Source organism: Coregonus lavaretus, assembly GCF_964263955.1.
Source record: "Coregonus lavaretus genome assembly, chromosome: 28".
Taxonomy (NCBI): Eukaryota; Metazoa; Chordata; class Actinopteri; order Salmoniformes; family Salmonidae; genus Coregonus; species Coregonus lavaretus.
In genome coordinates this window covers 21,508,319-21,525,535 of record NC_140015.1, presented here as the reverse complement: position 1 = coordinate 21,525,535, position 17,217 = coordinate 21,508,319, and the positions used below count along the sequence as shown (strand labels likewise).

General features: G+C 44.4%; 1 long non-coding RNA gene and 1 pseudogene across 2 annotated transcripts; one reads left to right on the top strand and one right to left on the bottom strand.

Annotated features, from left to right (window-relative positions):
• The first annotated feature begins 398 nt into the window (after positions 1 to 398).
• Positions 399 to 12,191, top strand: LOC311104026 (fas-binding factor 1 homolog; annotated as a pseudogene). Its single transcript, XR_014615802.1, has 30 exons — positions 399 to 577; positions 839 to 863; positions 969 to 1,010; positions 1,130 to 1,208; positions 1,349 to 1,409; positions 1,501 to 1,551; positions 1,654 to 1,879; positions 2,287 to 2,370; positions 2,475 to 2,619; positions 2,756 to 2,922; positions 3,010 to 3,103; positions 3,286 to 3,735; positions 3,866 to 3,928; positions 6,165 to 6,220; positions 6,777 to 7,016; positions 7,177 to 7,226; positions 7,342 to 7,392; positions 7,553 to 7,682; positions 7,776 to 7,874; positions 7,969 to 8,175; positions 8,349 to 8,456; positions 8,621 to 8,760; positions 8,894 to 9,012; positions 10,208 to 10,330; positions 10,458 to 10,642; positions 10,882 to 11,052; positions 11,216 to 11,347; positions 11,596 to 11,686; positions 11,788 to 11,897; positions 12,108 to 12,191. The product of XR_014615802.1 is annotated as a fas-binding factor 1 homolog (transcript).
• On the bottom strand, positions 12,055 to 14,483 carry LOC311104040. Its single transcript, XR_014610131.1, has 7 exons — positions 14,333 to 14,483; positions 13,968 to 14,043; positions 13,571 to 13,606; positions 13,146 to 13,207; positions 12,890 to 12,918; positions 12,619 to 12,681; positions 12,055 to 12,372 (listed from the first exon to the last, which is right to left on the bottom strand). It is a non-coding gene; the product is annotated as an uncharacterized lncRNA (long non-coding RNA).
• Positions 14,484 to 17,217: the final 2,734 nt, after the last annotated feature.

Sequence of the window (17,217 nt, the reverse complement as noted above, 5' to 3'; positions counted from 1 at the left end):
ATATTCTGCTATTCTGTACAATAATAACTAATATCTTGAAAAGTTACAACCTGTAACGCCACCTGGTGGTAACCAAACAGAATGTTTAGCTACCAATAATTCAATACGACTGGTATCAGTAAACAGAAAGTGTACGTTGAAAATGCTACAACAGAGGAACCTGCGGGTAAACACACTGATATGAAAGCATATGGATTGGTATTGTGTTAACTTAAATTGAGGGATGGTTAGAGTTACTGTAAATGTGTAAATTAGTATTCAGTCATTCAACCGGGTCAATCAGAGGGAGTACGTTTCGACTTTCTAGCTAGCTAGTCCACACTAGCTAGCATTATTTGTCCGTTGTTTCTAAACGCTTAAAAAGTAGCTAATGACCAAATATGCTAGCTAAAGTTTGTGAAAGAATAGCTACAGTAGCTCCTAGTCGTCTAGCCAAAGCAAATCTGCAGAGGTGTTGGGATTTCCCTTCGCTGTGGTTACCAATGGTCACGGTGACGCTTTACTTTAGATAGCTAACTAACGTTAGCTAATTGGATTTGCTCAGATTTAACGCTGCTGCAGTCAGAGAAACATCATGGTAAGTATCGTACACTATCTAAATCAAGATAAGAGTCATTTATCACAAGTCTCCTAATAAATCATTGGTCATTCTGCAAGATCAACCCTCTTAAGATGTAATAGTGCTCAATGTAGGTTGTTGAGAGCTAGCTAATTCTTCACAACAATATAGCTTCTAGCTAAAGCTTACAGTTTACACCTATTCAAGTGCCAGTCACCCCCATTGACTGCAGTGAAATTAGTTTTAAAACCCTAACCTATGTGTTCCTAATCGATACAGGCTAAACAGAAGAAAGGACAGAAGAGTAAGTCCCTCTGATGTTTTTCTTTACCAATTGAAATCATGCACAATACAACTTGAATGGAGACAAGCTCACAGATTCATTCAATATGATGTTTTTGAACTACAGGTTCAATTGATGATATGTTAGGAGACCTGTTGGGAGATGATGGTATGTGATTACATCCCTACAACAGATTTATGACCATTCAAACGGACAATTCATTAGTATAATATACTGTAAATACACACTGTGTAGTGATGGTAAAGTTTTCCAGTTTGTTTGTACAGATTTCCCAGTGAAGGCCAAAGCTCCGGCCCGTGAAGCTGGCAGACTAGGACCTCCTCTACCATCACGAAGTGGAAAACGGTGAGTTAACTGGGACTGAAAAAATGTACTGCCAGAACAGAGAGTAGTCTCAACTCTTTCTTTGACTTTCTTTCTTGACCATTTAGACAGAGGATACTGTCACAGTCAGCTTGCTAATTCTATGCGTTTCGGTTCTCCAGCTCACTATTGGGCGACGACGACTTCTTCAGCAAACTGGCTGAGGAAGTTGAAAATGATGAGGTGAGTTGGCAGGTCATACATTAAGGATTGCAGGGAGGCAGTTGACTATGCTTTCCTTCATATACATATTTTATCTTCACTTCCAATCCAGGGCTCTGATGTTTCTGAGGCTGATCCCACAGCCTTACTGGAGAGTATGAAGGTAATGAGGCCTTGTTCTAATTACAAATCCCCAGGGAGTAAGACTCCAGGCTTTATGTGTGAACATTCATAACCCAGCTGTGTCTGTTCTATCCTTACAAAGGACATAGATGATATGGACGCTGATCTCTTTGGATCAAAGAAAAAGCCCAGTTCAGCCCCATCTCAGAGTAAATGCTCCGGCATTGGAGGACCTACGAAAGATCCTCCTAAATCAGGAAACATGTTAAAAGGAGGGGGAATCTCAGATGAGCCAGCCATTGAGGAGAAGAAGCCCAGTTCTGCTCCTGCATCCACAGCACGTGGCTACAAGAAGTTCAGCTTCACTGGTGAGCTGACTGTCCTATCTGGTCTCTTTGGCTAGTCTGGCTACACCATGGGTTATCAATGACCCGGGCCACCAAATTAGTATTAATACAATAGAAATATACATAATTGTACATTATTTCTCCCTATTGCTGCATTGCTTCAGATGATGATGATGTTCTTGCCCCAACAACTGACACAAAAGGTACCAAAGCTAAGATGGATGTTACAGTTGGACCTGTGTATACACCAAAAAATCAGGTCAACTGTAAAATCCATTAGAGTGGCCCTAAGTGTAGAGAAAATCTGTTACTATTTAAGTAGAGATCTTAACAGACCATAGAGCATATCAATATCAAAACAGTATCCCCAGCTCTGATATCATGTCTGTTGTCTACATACTTTGATGACCCTTTGGCTGACCTGTTAGATGATCTACCCATAGAAGACAAAAAGGAGCCAAAAATCACCAAAAAGGCCCCAGACTCCCCTATCATAAAGAAAAAAGAAACAGGTTGGTGATCGTTTTTGTGTCTTTTATTTGTGTATTTATACATTGTAACATACCCAAAAGAAGAGAGAGCCAGAATGTATCAAATGCATACATTTCTCTTGTAGCCTCACCAGCTCCAGTTCCAAAGAAGCGGGATGACCTTACGTTTGATGATGACGAGGATGACCTAATGGATGCATTGGGGTTTGGAGAGAGTCCCAAACAGAGCCCTAAGAAGACGGAGACAGTGCTTGTACCAAAGAAAGAGAGGTAAGGTCTCAAATGCCTCAGTCAACATCACAAGTTCCAACCATGGCTATCACAAAACCTATGGACTATGATAAACCCAACAAAAAGTTCATTTGAAATGCACCCTCCCTGTTCCTCTGCCCTGACTGTCTACCAGCGGTGAGCTCCCTCAGAGAGCCCGCACCAGGCTAGATGAGATTCTGGGGCGCGGGACGTCCCCTCGCCTTCTGGAGCGCCCTCCAACAGGGGAGAGGAAGGACCCTCCGCAGCAGCAGGAAAAGCAGCAGCAGCAGCAACAACATCAGAAGACCCGCACTACTAAAGGTAGCTAACACCCAATACTTAAAGTGTGATGTGGTATACAGGCTAAACAGAAGAAAGGACAGAAGAGTTTATGTTTCCCTTTGTCAGACCCCTTCCTAGAAGAAGACCTGACGTTTGGTTCCTATCAGCCCACACTGGTCACTACACCTGAGGGACGTCACTCACGCAGACAGTCGGTCAGGTAAGTCAGAGCTCAGCAGGAGCCCTCCTCATAGTTTGGTTTGGTCAAAGCCTGGATCAATAAAAAAAGTCCATCATATTTGGAGATAATCTGAGTTCCTGAAGCTTATCTATGTAGGCTACTGGACCAGAGTGTATGACAAAGGAAATGGCCGCCATCTAAGATTAGCCACTCGTTTTCAGATTCTCCACTGAGGACATCAGTGCCTCTTCTCCTGAGAAGAAACCCAAACCCATCACCCCCACCACTACCTTTCCCCGGCCTGCTGCAGACTGGCTGGGGCTCTCGCAGGATGATGAGGAGGAGGAGGAGGAGGAAGAGAAGGAAAAGCCACCGCCTGTACCAGAACCCTTGAAGACCCCCTCCTCTTTGTCAGTGGGAAGTAAACCCTCCTCATCTGGCAACCGCATTCCACAGCCATCGACAGAGACCCCAAACACCTCTTCCAAACCCCCCAAGCCAGTAGGACCCATTGCAGAGGTCTCTGCCAGCCAAAAGGATGAAGATGATTGGCTATCAGGGGCATTGCGCAGGAAGAAGACTCAATCATCCACACGGTCAGAGGAAAAGAGAACAACCCAGGAAGACTTTCTGGGGCTTGGAGATGAGGTGGATCTGGAGTTGTTTCTCAGGTAAGGCTAGGACTAGTGTACTCTACAGGGCAGGCAGGGTCATACCAACACAGTTCTAAAGAAACACCTACATTAGAAGCGACTGCTTACATCTCAGTATGTTGACATTGATTGTCTGTTACTTCCTCAGTAAATGTGGTTCTTTACCAGCTTCCAGGAGGAAAGATGCATCTACCCCCAACACGGAACCAGGGTATGATCAACCTTCATCTAAATAGCTGTGATGTAAGTAAATAAGAGCACTTCCTCCCAGCTGCCCACTGCACTGAGGCTAGGAAACACTATCACCACCGATAAATCTACAATAATCGAGAATTTCAACAAGCATTTTGCTACGGCTGGCCATGCTTTCCACCTGGCTACCACTACCCCGGCCACCAGCTCTGCACCCTCCGCTGCAACTTGCCCATGCCCCCCCCCGCTTCTCCTTCACACAAATCCAGACAGCTAATGTTCTAAAAGAGCTGCAAAATCTGGACCCCTACAAATCATCTGGGCTAGACAATCTGGACCCTTTCTTTCTAAAACTAGCCGCCGAAATTGTCGCAACCCCTATTACTAGCCTGTTCAACCTCTCTTTCGTAACGTCTGAGATCCCCAGAGATTGGAAAGCTGCCGCGGTCATCCCCCTCTTCAAAGGGGGTGACACTCTAGATCCAAACTGTTACAGACCCATATCCATCCTGCCCTGCCTTTCAAAAGTTTTTGAAAGCCAAGTCAACAAACAGATCACCGACCATTTCGAATCCCACCGTACCTTCTCCGCTATGCAATCCGGTTTCCGAGCTGGTCATGGGTGCACTTCAGCCACGCTCAAGGTCCTAAACGATATTATAACCGCGATCGATAATAGACAGTACTGTGCAGCCGTTTTCATTGACCTGGCCAAGGCTTTCGACTCTGTCAACCACCGCATTCTTATTGGCAGACTAAATAGCCTTGGTTTCTCAAATGACTGCCTCGCCTGGTTCACCAACTACTTCTCAGATAGAGTTCAATGTGTCAAATCGGAGGGCCTGTTGTCTGGACCTATGGCAGTCTCTATGGGGGTGCCACAGGGTTCAATTCTTGGGCCAACTCTTTTCTCTGTGTATATCAATGACGTCGCTCTTGCTGCTGGTGACTCTCAGATCCACCTCTACGCAGACGACACCATTTTGTATACATCTGGCCCTTCATTGGACACTGTGTTAACAATTCCATACAACACTCCTTCAGTAGCCTCCAACTGCTCTTAAACACTAGTAAAACTAAATGCATGCTCTTCAACCGAACGCTGCTTGCACCCGCCCACCCGACTAGAATCACTACTCTAGACGGGTCTGACCTAGAGTATGTGGACAACTACAAATATCTAGGTGTCTGGTTAGACTGTAAACTCTCCTTCCAGACTCACATTAAGAATCTCCAATCCAAAGTTAAATCTAGAATCGGTTTCCTATTTCGCAACAAAGCCTCCTTCACTCATGCTGCCAAACATGCCCTCGTAAAACTGACTATCCTACCGATCCTTGACTTCGGCGATGTCATTTACAAAATAGCCTCCAACACTCTACTCAGCAAATTGGATGTTGTCTATCACAGTGCCATCCGTTTTGTCTCCAAAGCCCCATATAATACCCACCACTGTGACCTGTACGCTCTTGTTGGCTGGTCCTCACTACATATTCGTCGCCAAACCCACTGGCTCCAGGCCATCTATAAATCACTGCTAGGCAAATCCCCGCCTTATCTTAGCTCATTGGTCACCATAGCAACACCCACCCGTAGTCTGCGCTCCAGCGGGTATATCTCACTGGTCATCCCCAAAGCCAACACCTCCTTTGGCCGCAATTCCTTCCAGTTCTCTGCTGCCAATGACTGGAACAAATTGCAAAAATCTCTGAAGCTGGAGACACTTATCTCCCTCACTAACTTTAAGCATCAGTTGTCAGAGCACCTTACCGATCACTGCACCTGTACACAGCCCATCTGAAATTAGCCCGCCCAACTACCTCATCCCTATATTGTTATTTATTTTGCTCATTTGTACCCCAGTATTTGCACATCATCTCTTGCACATCATTCCAGTGTTAATACTAAATTGTTATTATTTTGCACTATAGCCTATTTTATTGCCTTACCTCCATAACTTGCTAAATTTGCACACTGTATATTATATGTATTTCTGTTGTATTTTTGACTTAGTTTTGTTTTACCCCATATGTAACTCTGTGTTGTTGTTTTTATCGCACTGCTTTGCTTTATCTTGGCCAGGTCGCAGTTGTAAATGAGAACTTGTTCTCAACTGGTTTACCTGGTTAAATAAAGGTGAAAAAAAAAAAAAAAAAAAATGTATAATATTGCCCCAGTGAGCCATATGAGTTGTGGTGCTTTTGGACATTGAGGTCAGGATTGTATTCCTTCTCAAGAGATTATCCTCTGCCCAGGGAGCCCAGCCCTACTGCTCATTCTACCCCATTGAGAGAGGACCAGTCCAGGCCTGGTATGTTACACTCACTCCTATCTTAGAGGACCCAACTAACCATGTCCCTTTCCCTCTACGTTGTGCTATTCAACTTCTAACTCAGAGGAGGCATCTTTTATAACAACCATGTTTTGTTTTTCCAAGCCAAGTCCCTTTCTAGTCATTTGGCTGACCCAGAGCCTACTAGAATGTCTACCCCTATCCCAACTGACCCTCCTGAGCTGACACAGGAAACCAATCATATATTCACCGGTGACCCAGCTGAGCCAATAAGGGCAAAGAGTCATGCCCCGACCAGCTCATTCCACTGCTGAAGAAACTGAGCCTATCAGGCAGAATTCACACATAGACCACACCACTCACTCACCAACACCTGAGACCCGTACTGAGCGTGTCTCACATCCACAACCCACAGTCCTGTCAAAGGCACGCATCAGCTCTCCCCTCCCCACAGATACCAGTCGAGCAGTCCACTCATCTCCTCCACAATCACCCACAATAGTCATCCAACATCCACCCACCAAACCTCAGCCTTTCCCTTCCTCTCAACCAGTCTCCCCCTTTCCATCCACAGCTGTGTCTGCTAGAGAAGGCTTCTCTCCTGACCAGACCCCAGACCCCTCTCCCCTGCCAACCTCTGCTACTGCTAGCATTAGCTTCCCCCTGCCCCAGCAATACCACCCACCAGCCCTGCAGGATCACAGGGGGCCAGGATGGCCAAGTCCAGCAGAGCTGCCCCCTAACTACCCTGTGCAGCAATGGCAGTCTATGTCTGGCCCCATGCCCTATGCTGTGATGCCTGGCTCTATGCGGTGTAGGTACTCTTAGGGAAACATAGGGATAGCTTGTGGACATTGTAGTCATTTTGAATAATTTTCTAACTGTATTAGTATTTCTGATAGTTTCTTATGAATCACTGCAATTGACGATGGGCAGATTGTCCAGATTGACACATAATGTTCTTGGTTTCCCAGTGCCACAGCAAAGCCAGATGCAGAACACTGCACCTGCTGTCCAACCACAGGTATGTAGAGGCCTTTCTATTTTTCGTTTATATACCCTAATGTCATTATGGATGATTTATGTTTGGAAACCAGAAGTCACCTTTTTAATTGTTTAACTCTTCTTCTTTTAAACAGGTGTCTCTTTCAGCTGACAGTTTGCAACAACTTTTACTACAACAGCAGCAGGTAAAACAAATCTCTAATCACAATTACTTTTTCATTTGATGGAAACACTTCGCATTTCATTAGTTTTACTAATGTGAACACAGATACCTCCAGGTTTTATCAGATGTTCTCTTTTGTGAGTCTTGGGTAACTTGACTTTGGTATCCGTCTCTGTCCGTAGTTGGTGCAGTCCCAGCTGCTGGGGTTAGGGGGAGCTGTGGATGTAGTTGGGCTGCAAAGACAGAAGAGCGACTGAGAAGCAGAATGGAGATCTAGCTTTACAGGCACGCATCATCAAACTGGAGGGACAGGTATTTATCAGCTGTCTTTTTGACAGTGCTCTTCCTCTTTCTGCCACTTTCATAAACAACATTCAGCTCTGACTACTGCATCTTCTCTTCTAGGTGAGATCTCTACAGCTGGAGCTAAACCAGAACCAGATGTTGCTGGAGAGTGTTCAGCAGAGACACAAGCAGGACACTGAGCTCATGGAGAACACACAGGTATGACAGGAGCTCTGAGACCTATAGAGGTCCTGCCACCACCACACAGACTGAATCACTACCTCTTTACCCAAGAGTGTGTTGCATCCACCAGGGCTCGTGTGAAGCTGCTTGAGGATTTTGCGGCACAGCGAGAAGCACGGGCACGACAGGAATGCGAGGACCTAGCGGAGCGCCTGGCCACCGTCACGCGTATAGCTGAACAGGAGCGTACAGAGCTGCAGGCACAGCACCAGCGCAGACTGGCCCAAACCCAGCAGGACAGAGACCGAGAGGTGGAGAGACTCAGGGACCTACAGAGGTAGGGGGCTACAAGATACCACATTAGAGAACATGAGATTGTGGCCATTCCTGTATTTTCTCCCTAAAGCCCAGCTATTTTCACTGCTTGTGGATAACAACATTTATGTTATCTTTATATTTCCATAATGTTCCTTAATTTTTCCTTGCTTTGTCACTGTTTCCTTCCTCTAGGAAGTCTATTTTGGAGATGAAGAAAGACCATGAGGATCAGGTCCAGAGGCTGAAGAGATTGAAGGATGAGGAGATTGATGCTGTGACCAGTGCCACATCACAAACCAGGTCACACATGCGTTTCTACGCAATACTCATTTTTAACCATACTCTGCTAAATCTCCAACCTTTGCATAAGAATTATACAGATGACATGCTACATGTAACCAAACTCGGAACTTAACTATAAGTTGACATCATATAGCCTCTCATTCTGTGTATTGGTGTTGTAGGTCCCTGACAGTGGTGATTGAGCAGATGGAGCATTTCTCCCACAGGCTGGGGGACCTTTCGTCTCGTGTGGAGAGCACCCATAACAACACAGCCCAGGGGCTGGAGCAGGGGGCACGGCAGAGAGACCAACAGCTCTGAGGTATCATACCACTACTCAGTTTTATGAAAAGAAAACAATGATTTTCATAATAAAGTAGTTTCTATTTATTTTCCATTCAGTCAGTGAGAATGTCCTGATGTTATGTGAAAGTCAGCTTGTCTACTTGTCTCAGTGATGCAGGACCGTCTGGGCCAGCAGCAGAGGGACATGGCAGAGGAGAGAACAAGGCTCAAAGAAGTCATCGCCAAGATGGACACCCAGCTGGCTGAGCAGCAGAGGCAACTAGAGAAGGTCAGGAGTTACTAAGAGGCTTTGACTGTGCTTTTATGACAGGTCGTCATTGTAAATACGATTTTTCTTAGTTGACTTACCTGTATAAATAAAGGTCAAATAAAAATTATGCCATGTCACTCTGGAACAAAATGAATGGGATCGTAATGGAAAACTTGCCTTGAGTGACTTCAATGGAGGTCTTGTGTCAACACAGGGCTCCAGACTTACATGTTCCCCTGGTGGCACTGCTGCCACTAATGTTTTCTGTTGGTGGCACCCCCCAAAAAAAAATTGGCGGTGTCACAGAGGTCATTTGAGTCATCTTATAAAATAATTCACAATGCTTTAAGTGTAATAGACTACTGAGATTTGTTCAATAAATAAGTTGTTACATCTAACATGTCCAAGCAATATATTTTCATGCAACCTAGTCCACAAGTACACTATTTTTGTTTGATTTTACTCTCGATCTCCAGAAATGTCTGCGTGTTTTGTTCAATAGAGATGAATTTGTCTTCATCTTTGTGCGAAATATGATATAGGCCTAATTCAATTGGTGCTAATTCACCACCTGAGGAAGTGGAAACTCAACACATTAGCTAGATCGCTAGTAAATGTAATGTCCTAAAAAAAAAATTGCAATGAGGCCTAGTGCACTAGCGATGGCCGATGCGCAATTTCGCACACACTTATTGAGCTGTGCAATTTCGCACAGCTCAATAATCATTAAGAATTATACCTACAGAAAGTGGAGACCCTCCTCCATTTTTATATGGACAACTAGCTTGCTTCCAAAGTTATTTTCCCCGCAACTGCATTTTGAAATGTTATACAATCCCGAGGGGCACACAAGGGGGAGAGTGAGTGAGAGGCTCGCTCAGTACAGCAGCCGGCCCCACCGAAACAGGCAGGCAGTGCTGACACTTATTACAGGAATCATGAGGATAATGCACTTTACTGTTTAACAAATTCATGGCTTTATCCGCCCCAAAAATAGAACGTTTTGATTGAGGTGACCAGGTAGAAGGTGCAGCTCGCACCAGTGCCACCAATAAAAAATTTACCAAGTCAAAGGGTCGCAAAATGCAACTAAATGGTCACATTCTGGAGCCCTGCAACATTTTATTCACAAAGATAGGTTTGTTCTTGCATAAACGTTTCGCTTTTCCTTCCATTTCCCCAGAATGTTGAATATGATGATTGTGTGTTGTAGGAGCGCTGGAGGGTGAATGCGGAGCAGGCTAAGGCTGACTCATCTCAGAGAGGCCTGGACGAGGAGAGATGCTCTCTGACTCAGCACATCAACATGGAGAGAGAGGAGCTGGAGAGGGCAAAGGTAAGACCGAGAGATACACTGAGGGAGAAATTGTAAAATATGTCTGCCAGATCTCTCCTTAACATGTATAACTTAGATTAGAAGACCCCCATCTATCCCTCGCTACTCCCCCTCTCTCCATGTCTAGAGTGCCCTGTTGGAGGAGCAGCAGCAGGTAATGCAGCGCTGTGCGGAGGAGAGGAGGACGCTGGCGGCTGAGTGGACACAGTTCCACGCCCAGGAGAAGCAGAGGCAGGACCGGGCAGAGCGGGGGCCAGCCGGGCGCTGGAGAGGGATGCCCACAGAGAGGGCTCCATCATCAGCATGGCACAGGTACTGCAGACTAGGGGCCAGGATAGGACCATGCAAAATGCCAGTGTTATTTTTTTTTTAAGTAGGCAAGTCAGTTAAGAACAAATTCTTATTTACAATGACGGCCTACCCGTTTTACCATGTTCAGGTAATGGAGTGCACTCTACCCAGTCGTCATTAGATTTCACTCACTTATTGATCTCAAGCAATTGAGATTTGCAGAGCTCTGAAGCAGGCCCCGTCTTCTCTGTAATCACCAGGAACAGGTGGACCTGAAGCTGCGTGCTGGGGAGCTGAAGCAGCGTGAGGAGGCTGTAGTGCGTGAGAGGGAGGCTCTGGAGAGGGAGGAGCTGGACAGGGAGAAGGAGAGGCTGAGTGGTACAGGCCTGCGGCTGAAGACACACGCCCAGGAGGTGGAGGCCTTCAGCAAGGTCTGGACCACAACACCTCACTATTAGCTAGCTACGGTGTGTATCACTGGGTTGAGACACACACGCAGGTAGTCAATTATGTATATAAATAATTGGTTGTTGGATGCGATAAAGTGGAGGTAGCACAATGTTGTGACCGGGCGCCTTGCTCCGGGGTTTGCAGCTGGCGTCAGAGAAGTTTGAGGAGAAGGTCCCGCAGGAGGCCAGACAGGTGGAGACGGAGCACCAGACCAGGCTGAGGAGCATCCACTCCCAGATGGAGAGACTGAGACAGCAGGAGCAGCACCTCCATCAGGTCAATAAGTGGATGGTATACCAGCCACTCATACTAGACAATCTCAGAACTGAAGGCCATCTGATATAGGTGTACCAGCAGAGGAGCTATAGGACAGGCACATTATGGTTGGAATGGTAACATTGACGCTGTTCCGTTTATTCCATTCTAGCCATTAATGAGCCTGTCCTATAGCTTCTCCAAAGTGTACAAATCATATGTAACCTATCCATCCTGCACCAGGCTCATTGAAATGTCCCCCTCTACAGGAGAGAATGAAGATGAGAGCAGCGTAAAGTTGACTGAAGCACAGCCTTCCAATCACTCCTTTTCCTCAATCTATGGCCCCCATATTCACAGGTGGGCTGAGCCCTTAACGCAAAGAAAAATATTTGTTTTAACACTCAGAACAGTATCTTTCACAATATTTTAATACTGCAGTTATCATTTTACTGTAGCAGACTTCAGCCCAGTGTTGTCAGTACCTCAGATTGCCTCACCCCTGTTCTCCGGTCCTGGTTCTACGGAGCTCCAGGCCAGATTGGCCCTGCTCAGGCACACAGCAGAGAAGGTAACTGATGCATTACTAACCAAATTGAGTGTGCTTACAATCAGTTTAAAGTTGTGAACAGTTAGTGAGTCATTTTCAGAGGGCCAAAGCATTTTACAACAAAACACTCTGGTCTGAAAGTTACCCTTGATGTGCTAGTAAAGATGGAACAAGCAGATTAGTTTCAAAATCTTTATTGTAGGTAGAAATGTACTTGCTTTATCCTCTTAGGATCGTGACTTTCTGCAGGACGAGCAGTTCTTCTTGGACACACTCAAGAAAGCACCTTACAATTCAGCCTTTCACACAGATTAACTGTGCAGGGGTTTAGAGCCCCATGACATCCTGGTTTTAAGTACTTTAACGTGCCATTAAACTTGACATTTTCTAATATGTTTGCATTGAACTTGTTTATTTTAGCCAGTCACTGATCATTCATTTGGTGAATTTCAGCTCTTGAGTCCTGTTCCTGGCACCACTTCTTTCACCCTATGACCTAAAATGAAACACATCTAGTAAGCCAAGGAAGAGTTCCAGCAGTCAACTGTTATCTTATAAAACCAGAAATGGAGTACATATGGATCTCCCATCAAGCCTCAGGGGTTTCAATAAGTCAACACTGCTGTTCAGACAGGGATAACGTGTTTCATCACAGGCTTGTTACCCTCTTCACATCTGCACCTCTATTACTCAAACCATCAGCCATAAGACTAATTCAGTTCATGTCCAAAGTAGTAGTTACCGGATCTCATTCCATTGGAGTTACTTGCTGTATTTTCAGGGGTTCACATCCAGGTTTGTAGACCTGTAGAGAAATTACCATGTTAATTTGGTTCAATGCTACAATTGCCAAAAGCATGGCGACATTCAGGGCTGTGGATTTCTCAGAGCAGCTTTATCCAGCGTCAGTTATCGCATCAGACGGCACTTCCTATGCAGCAATTTCATCACTGAAACCACAGGCACCATTATGTCCAGTGTAAAGTAAACCCAAAACATAGATGAACACTTACCAATCAACTGTCCCCTTGACCCTCTGGCACTATAAAAAAATAGAAATACTAATACATGTTCATCATGACAATACTTTAATCATTATCCCACAATATGAATCTCCCATCAAGTCTCAGGGGTTTCAATAGGTCAACACTGTTCTTCTGACAGGGATAACATGTTTCATCACAGACTTGTTACTTACACCCTCCACAGCTTAACTACCATTACTCATCAGCAATCTGACCAACACTTAATGTCCAAAGTAGTGGTTACCTGCTCTCATGGGAGTAACTTCATTGGAACATTTTCATGGCATCACACCCAGGTTGGCGGACCTATAAAGAAATGACCATCATTACCACAATTGCCAAAAGCATGGCGACATTCAGGGCTGTGGATTTGTCAGAGCAGCTTTATCCAGCGTCAGTTATCGCATCAGACAGCACTTCCTATGCAGCAATTTCATCACTGAAACTACAGGCACCATTATGTCTATAGTGCATAGTAAAACTAAAGAATGTCTCCAGTCTACTGGTCCAGTCTACGGGTGCTTTTATCTTGGCCAGGTCGCAGTTGTAAATGAGAACCTGTTCTCAACTGGCTTACCTGGTTAAATAAAGGTGAAATAAAAAAAATAAAAATAAAAAAAATGATATTTGAGTCACAAGAGACCATAGATGTTCTAGCTAAGTACTTACCAATCAACTGTCCCTTCACCCTCCGAGGCCACAGCACTATAAGAATCATTTTTATCAATATTAGTCCATTACTGCATGACTTCAATTGATCATGATCTTGCTATGCAACATAGCTACATTTAACTTTGAGAAACTATTCCACACAATACATGATTCACTCACTCAACTGATCCAAACTAAGCATTACTTCCAAAACGTACCCATTCAATTAATATGAATCTCCCATCAAGCCTCAGGGGTTTCAGTAAGTCAACACTTGTTCAGACAGGGATAACTTGTTTCATCACAGGCTTGTTAATTAAGCTAGGTACATCCTTCACAGCTGTTCAAACCATCTGACCATCATCAAACTGCCCAATTTAAAGCTGGTCAAACGTGATTATGGAGATTGTTTTACCTCTTGAGTGGACCCAGGCCATAGGACTTCTGACGTCAGTCCACATCAGTTAAGATGGGAGTCCGTTCAAATGGCTCTGAAAGGTACAGACAAAGATCAGACGGATACATTGTGGCCACGTTTCCCCACCTCAGGCGACCTGCACAACACTGATTACTAAACAAAATGCCTCCAACACTAAAACCCGTTAAGTGATAAAATCAGATATCGTATGTTCTAACCTGAGCTACAGAAACACCAGGGTTCTACAATGTTTTTTAAACAGGCAAGGCCTAGACTTTTGGTTAGAAAGTTAGCTTGTCATGTGGCTAGCAGTTAGCGAACTAGCTACTTCTGCACGTGGCTAACAGTCAGTGGTTACTTACAATTTACATTCATGGTGGCTGGTCGACATTTGAGTTCGTAGTGTTTTGGAGCATTATGCTATGATGAGTTGAGGCAGATAGTTATCCCCCCCCCAAAAAAAATCAAACCGCCAGACACTCTCCGCACTCGATATGTTCAGTGTGTGAAAGACTAAATTTGTGTTTAAGGTATGTATTTATACGTTTCAATACGTCATACCCCCCATGTGACCAAATTTGGACCAGTAGGGAGAGGGTTTTGCATTTTCCAGAGCAGACCTCAAGTGGCGCACTTATCCGGAGGGCTACACATTCAGCCATTGGCAGTGTTGCCAACTTAGCGACGTTGTCGCTATATTTAGCGAGTATTCAGACACCTCTAGCGACACATTTTTTAAAAAGCGACTAGCGACAAATCTAGCGACTTTTTCTGGTGTTATTGGAGACTCTGACGTAAAAGTACGTATCGTTCTTACTCTTCTCAACGAGCAGCGGGTGCTTTGTTACCCCGTCCCAAAAGACTCACAGGCGGCCCAGTCCTCGCGCAGCAGTCCCTCCCATCTGCAATCAGAGCAGGAGATGTTCACCCCTCCGCGTCCAGACTGCAAATGAATCGCGCATGCGGGAAGCCGCCGCTGGCTGATCCCGCCCTGGCTTAAATTCATTTTTATTTTTTATTCAGGGATGTAAATGTAAAACATAAAAAAAAACAAGAATCGACAGAAGAAAGTTCATTTGTAGTTCTAAACATATTTAGGCTGTTTTTTACTCACTTTTTGTCTCTCCCACGTTATTCCTCTCTCCTACAGTGTCCATCACAATTACATGCATATGGCCAATTATGCAAATTAGGTGATGGCATCATTTAGCGACTTTTAGGACAGCCAATAGCTACTTTCCTGACTGCGGAGTTGGCAACACTGGATTGGGTTGGATGACTTAATTTCTTAATCAGTGATTGCAATTTGTCTCACTGAATGCACCTATTAATACATATTTGGGGTTTCATTTACATATTTTTCTTCTTTCTTTGCCCTCTGCAGCAAGCCAGTGTCCCTTGGTGCACATGTATGCACGTGTGGCACACTGGGGGGCATGAACTCCAGGACATAGCAGGCATATATCCGACTTTGTGAAATAATAATGGAAATACACTACCAGTCAAAAGTTTGGACACACCTACTCATTCAAGGGTTTTGCTTTATTTGTACTATTTTTTACATTGTAGAATAATAGTGAAGACATCAAAACCATGAAATAACACATATGGAATCATGTAGTAACCAAAAAAGTGTTAAACAAATCAAAATATATTTTATATTTGAGATTCTTCAAATAGCCACCCTTTGCCTTGATGACAGCTTTGCACACTCTTGGCATTCTCTCAACCAGCTTCATGAGGTAGTCACCTGGAATGCATTTCAATTAACAGGTGTGTATTCTTAAAAGTTAATTTGTGGAATTTCTTTCCTTCTTAATGCGTTTCAGCCAATCAGTTGTGTTGTGACAAGGTAGGGGGGTATACAGAAGATAGCCCTATTCGGTAAAAGACCAAGTCCATATTATGGCAAGAACAGCTCAAATAAGCAGAGAGAAACAATAGTCCATCATTACTTTAAGACATGAAGGTCAGTCAATACGGAACATTTCAAGAACTTTGAAAGTTTCTTCAAGTGCAGTTGCAAAAACCATCAAGCGCTATGATGAAACTGGCTCTCATGAGGACCGCCACAGGAATGGAAGACCCAGAGTTACCTCTGCTGCAGAGGATAAGTTCATTAGAGTTACCAGCCTCAGAAATTGCAGCCCAAATAAATGCTTCACAGAGTTCAAGTCACAGACACATCTCAACATCAACTGTTCAGAGGGGACTGTGTGAATCAGGCCTTCATGGTTGAATTGCTGCAAAGAAACCACTACTAAAGGACACCAATAAGAAAAAGAGACCTGCTTGGACCAAGAAACACGAGCAATGGACATTAGACTGGTGGAAATGTGTCCTTTGGTCTGGAGTCCAAATTGGAGATTTCTGGTTCCAACCGCCGTGTCTTTGTGAGACGTGGTGTGGGTGAACGGATGATCTCCGCATGTGTAGTTCCCACTGTAAAGCATGGAGGAGGAGGTGTTATGGTGTGGCGGTGCTTTGCTGGTGACACTGTCTGTGATTTATTTAGAATTCAAGGTACACTTAACCAGCATGGCTACCACAGCATTCTGCAGCGATACGCCATCCCATCTGGTTTGGGCTTAGTGGGACTATCATTTGTTTTTCAACAGGACAATGACCCAACACACCTCCAGGCTGTGTAAGGGCTATTTGGCCAATAAGGAGAGTGATGGAGTGCTGCATCAGTTGACCTGGCCTCCACAATCCCCCGACCTCAACCCAATTGAGATGGTTTGGGATAAGTCGGACCGCAGAGTGAAGGAAAAGCAGCCAACAAGCGCTCAGCATATGTGGGAACTCCTTCAAGACTGTTGGAAAAGCATTCCAGGTGAAGCTGGTTGAGAGAATGCAATGAGTGTGCAAAGCTGTCATCAAGGCAAAGGGTGGCTATTTGAAGAATCTCAAATATAAAATATATTTTGATTTGTTTAACACTTTTTTGGTTACTACATGATTCTATATGTGTTCTTTCATTGTTTTGATGTATTCACTATTATTATCCAATGTAGAAAATAGTAAAAATAAAGAAAAACCCTTGAATGAGTAGGTGTGTATAAACTTTTGACTGGTACTGATACACCGGTAGTCTAGACATAAATGATTAATTTGAACAGCATTGTGAGATATTCTGACCATATAGCCTACAAATAGACAAATGAGAGCCTTGGTTTGAAAATACCTAATTGCATTTGGTGAGGCTATAAGAGAGTAATTAATCTAAAGCATTGCATCTCGTCTT